Raw genomic sequence first — 4,746 nt, forward strand, 5'->3', positions numbered from 1 at the left:
GCATTCCTGTGGTCTCGACATTGAATGCCTTTGTGACTTCTTAGGTAGTTAGAGAGTTTATATGCTTGTTTGCAGTCTGTTTTGTTTTAGACTCCTCAGAATTGTGTTTTAGTGTTACTAAAGAAAACCCAAACAATCGTCGTTAAGTTCAGTAGGGAGGAATGGTGTGTTTTAACTATTAGTAAAGTTGAATATCTTTCCAGAACTCGGTTGATTGGTTACATTTCCGTTTGTCCCTTGCATATTTTGCCATTGGACTCCTTCCTGAGATTTTGGAGAGTTGCTCTTTGCCGCATTTTGGTTGGAACTCTGGACTTGGACTGCCCAGAGAGAGCCCAGTATTGAGCCAAGGGCCTCACCTGTGGGTCAGGCACTGAGGCTGCCCCGCTGCACCAGGCCGTGGTCAGTCTGTTGAGGTGTGGGGGTGTTGGCAGGCTGGGGTAAGGGCCCCGCAAGGAAGGCTGTGTCCTGCTGCCCCCAGCTCATGTGACTTTTTAACAGTCGGGCCTGGGTTTCCTCCCTGAGTCTCTGTCCCCGCCCCCAGTTCACTCCCAGACTCGCCAGCTGCAAGCTCAGGCTTGGCTCACATCGCGGCCCCTGTGCGACCGGCTTCCCTGCGCCTCCTAGATTTTCCAAGATACACAGGCATCTTGGGTGCACGTCCCCTGTGTCCCCGTCCCTCCCTGAGCCTGGCCCTCCTGTGCCCGCCTGCACTGACTCCTGCCTGGGCTTCAGGCTCCGTCCACAGTGAGCGGCCAGTGCTGTGTCCTGTCACAGCTGCTCCCTAGACCCGTAGCCCCAGCCCTGCTCTCCCAGAGGAGCCTGGTAAGGCTCAAGGCTGCCCTGGGTCTCGCCTGGTCGCTGCCCATCTGAATGTACCACCGCTGCAGAGGGTCTTTATCCAGCCAGTAGGCTCAGAGCAAGTGATGTCTTAGGGAATGTTTGTTGAACTGAGCCCATTGTTCTGTGTGGAGCCCCCCTGGAGCCAGGGAGGCCCGTCCTCTGACCCCAGGGGCTCACATGAGGCCCTGCCTTAGTCTGGGATTCAAAGTCTGGGCATTGGCCCTTGGCTTGGAGGTGGCCGGCTGGGTGGTGGAGAAGCCTGCTCACTAGGTGGGCAAAAGATCTTTCGGGGTCCTTTTTTTAGAAGAATGCTCGTGTGACATGATATGGCACCCCAGTTAGGACGCACGGTCCCCAGAACTCATCCTGGTGCCCAGAGTACCTGGCCGTGCCCAAGGGACCTGTGTCCATGGGGTTGTGAGTGTGTGTGGGAGAATGTGTATGAGGGAGTGTGTGTGAGAGAGTGCAGGTGAGAATGTGTGTGTGTGAGCGTGTATGTGTGTGCAAGTGTCTGGGCCGGGGGAGGGGAGAGAGAGAGAGGATGGGACAGTTTGGGATGAGACCTTCAGGAATTATTGGGCTGAGACTGCCCTTCTGTTTGCTGGTGACCATTGGAAAGTGAGTGGAGTCTTACTCTCCTTAAAAAAAAAAAAGTGCCTGTAAGAAGTGGTGATTTTTCCCCAATCTGGATGACCCTGGGGGAGGGGAGAAGTTGGCATTCCCCCGGCTGAATGGTTGTTGTCAGCCCCGGGGCTCCTGGGTTTCCCGACTTCCCTGCTCCTACTTTGTGGAGTGAGCCCTCTGCCTGTCAGTGAGTTCACATCCAGGCTCTGCCATTTGCAGCTGCGTGACCTTGAACCTGAGGCCTAAGTCCTCTGGCCCCTGGTGTCCTCATTTACTACGTGGCATTAGGGAGGGCCTCCTCGTTCCCTGATGCCAGGTGGGCTGAGGCGCTCGTAGTAGGTGCTTCATAAACAGGCCTTCCTTTTCTCTGTTCACATTCAGGGCCTTAAGGGCTCAGAGCTTCTGCCATGAGCCCGAGATCCTTTTATGGGAAATGCCCCGAGGGCTCACCCAGGGTCTGGTCTGGCTACAGGGGTCTTGCACCCTGAGGTGGATGAAGGACGGGCCTCGTGTGCACCTGTGAACCCCACACAGCAGTGCCCATGCCGAGAGGCCAGCAGACCAGCACCTTCCCTGCCGTTTAGCAGGGGGCCGTGTGCAGGCAGCCCCACGTAGCCCCGGCCACCAGCTCCTCCTGGTGGATCTGTTATTCTCCCAGCTTCACAGATGGGAGAGTAGGGCCTGTGGAGATGAGGTGACTCGCCCTGGGTCACCGGGCTAGAAGAGGCGGGCTGAACTTGAACCCTTAAGCCCAGACCTGTGCCTCCCATCTCTCCGTCTTGCCCTTTATCACCTCTATGGTGGAGTCGAATTGGGGACCAAATCTGGGGGGCTGTGATGGTGCCCCCACCCCACCCTGCTGCCCATCGTACTGGGCAGAGCTGGGCTTGCATCGGGTGTAAGTGGTGGTATTGACCCCAGGCTCTGGAAAGCACAGAATTGGCCGGAGTTGGTGGTCGCCTTATCTGCAGAAATGCTCAGATGGAGTCCGGGAGGGAGTTGCCATGGGAACTGGGCCTTAGCCTGAGCCTCTGCCGTTATGGCCGGATTAGAGCATGTGACCCACGGAGGGGCTGTCAGTGCTGGGGACGTGGGCCCTGGGGCAGGGCTGCAGATAGGTGATGGCAGTAGTGCTGCTGTTTCACCAGTGCCCACCCCGTGCGGGCTCTGTGTGTGGAGGGGTGTGCACCCTGGTGGTCAGGAGGACCCGGTCAGACCGCGATGCTAGCCTGACGCCTCCTTGTCAGTCAGTGGTGTGACCTGGGTAGCTAACCTTCCTGTGCCTCAGTTTCCTCATCTGGGTTGGGATGAGGGCTGGAACCCACCTCCTGGGTTGATGACCACTGAATGAGTGTGTGTATGGAGAAGGGCCCTGGGCCCTGCTGGGCACAGAGGTGGCTTTGAAATGTTGGACGTCTCCAGAGCTCATGCCTCGATGGTTGGGGTGAAGGGGTCCTGGGTTTGTGGGATCTCGGAGCAGCTGACCCTCTGCCCCACACGCCTCCCTGCTGGAGGAGCTGGTCCCTTGCCATGCTGGAGCTCAGTACAGAGAGGCGATGGGCCCTTTGGTTCGCTTGTCCACAGGTGGCTGGAGGGAGGTTGCTTTTCAAAGCCGTAGTCAGATGATGTCTCATCCCTGCTCAGAGCTTCCTCTTGGCTTCTCCTTTTACCTTGAACAGAATCTCAGCCATAATCCCTCCCACGGCCTGTACCCCGCTCTTCACCTGCACCCTCTCTTCCTTATTACTCTCTTCAGCCACCGTGGCCCCCTTGATGTTCTTTGGCACGCTCCTGCCCCAGGGCCTTTGCACCTGCCGTTTGTTCTCTCTGCATAGCTCACTGTTCCTCTAGCTATCCTCATGGATTCACTCATTCACTTCCCACGTATTTGCTGAGCAGCTTCCTCTGTGTCAGGCATTGTGCAGGAGAGAGGTAGACAGCCAGGAGTGTGACTGCTCAAACCAGAGCAGTGCACAGTCTGAGGAGGAGACAGACGGTGAACTACCAACAAGCAAAACAGCTGTGTGTTGTGCTCAGTGCTGTGAGGGAGACAAATAAGGGAGCATGAGAGAGGAGAGGTGGTCTGGGAGGGCTTCCTGGAGGAGGTAGCATATGAGCTGAGCTCTTACTGGAGAGGCTGAGTAGTACAGAGGAAGGGCACTCTGGGTGGAGGGAACAGCGTGTGTGGCCCTGAGTGTGACTGGAGGGCAGAGAGGCTGGGAGTACACTGGCGGGGACAGGTGGGCAGCATGAGTCAGGCCCAGGGGCTTGGTTCCATGGGGCTGGCCCTCCGTAGGAGGGACAGGTGTGAGCAGGGATTAGAGGGATCAGGTTGGCGCAGGAGGACGAGGGGGGTGCCCCGGGGCGAGGTGGTGGAGGGCATGTCACATTTCTTTGGAGATCAAGTGTATTTGGAGGGAGCGGTCTGGGGCTCTGGCGTGAGTGACCCTGGGGGTGGTGGGTGCTCCCAGGTGGGCGGGCCTGCATACAGGTTTCTGGTGCAGGTGGCACCTAGGGTGGGAAGCCCCTGAGGGCCTGCGTGGTGACAGGCATCAGGTCTGAGGACAGAGGTCTTGGGGGCAGGCCACACTGCAGGCGCCTGTCCCTTCTGGGGACACCAGGAGCTCTGTGCCAAAGCCTGTCTGCCACCCCAGCGTGGCCAGTGGGCGGGAGGGTCTTTGGGGTTTCTGCGGGCCTGGGAGGCCATCCCTGCGGGAGAAGGAAGCTCAGACACATGCTCTGGTTTCCCAGTCCAGCTGAAGGACTCTGGATGGCCCTGCCGGAAAGCCCAGGATGGGAGGGGGGCCCACAAGCAGGGCCCCTTCCGCTCCTTCATAGAGGGGGTGGGCGGGCTCAGGGTCCCCGTGGATTTGGGAACCACATTGACACTGGAGGCCGGGACACCCTCATTGGGTCTCACCCCGAGTTGGCGCGGGCTTGTTCTCCCACCTCCCGCCTTTCCCCTCTGCTTCCTGCACTTCCTGCCATGTGCTGGGAACAGTCGTGGGGACCGGGCGTTGGCACGAGAAGAGTCAGCTCAGGGCTTGCATGCAAGAAGACTCCCTCGCCCACCCCCACTCCTGCCCTGCCGGTGCCCCAACTCGCTGGCTTTTCTCTGCTTAACCGCACACGCTGCTTTCTTGTCGCTCCAGTGGCTTCTGGAACTTGCAGACCTGCCCCCGGTGGTCCCTGGCCCATCTCCAGCTGCCTCTCGGGATGCGACCCTCCCTGATTCTAGGCTGCCTGCCCCCCCCCCCCCCCCCGTGGCGGTGGCCTCCG

General features: G+C 58.9%; 1 protein-coding gene across 1 annotated transcript in view; it reads left to right on the plus strand.

Annotated features, from left to right (window-relative positions):
• The window catches only part of TNRC18 (trinucleotide repeat containing 18), an 85,880-nt gene that overhangs the window by 27,078 nt on the left and 54,056 nt on the right, over positions 1-4,746 (plus strand). The gene's annotated exons all lie outside the window — the stretch shown is intronic.

Source organism: Lipotes vexillifer, unplaced genomic scaffold (genome assembly GCF_000442215.2).
Source record: "Lipotes vexillifer unplaced genomic scaffold, Lipotes_vexillifer_v1.1 scaffold625, whole genome shotgun sequence".
Taxonomy (NCBI): domain Eukaryota; kingdom Metazoa; phylum Chordata; class Mammalia; order Artiodactyla; family Lipotidae; genus Lipotes; species Lipotes vexillifer.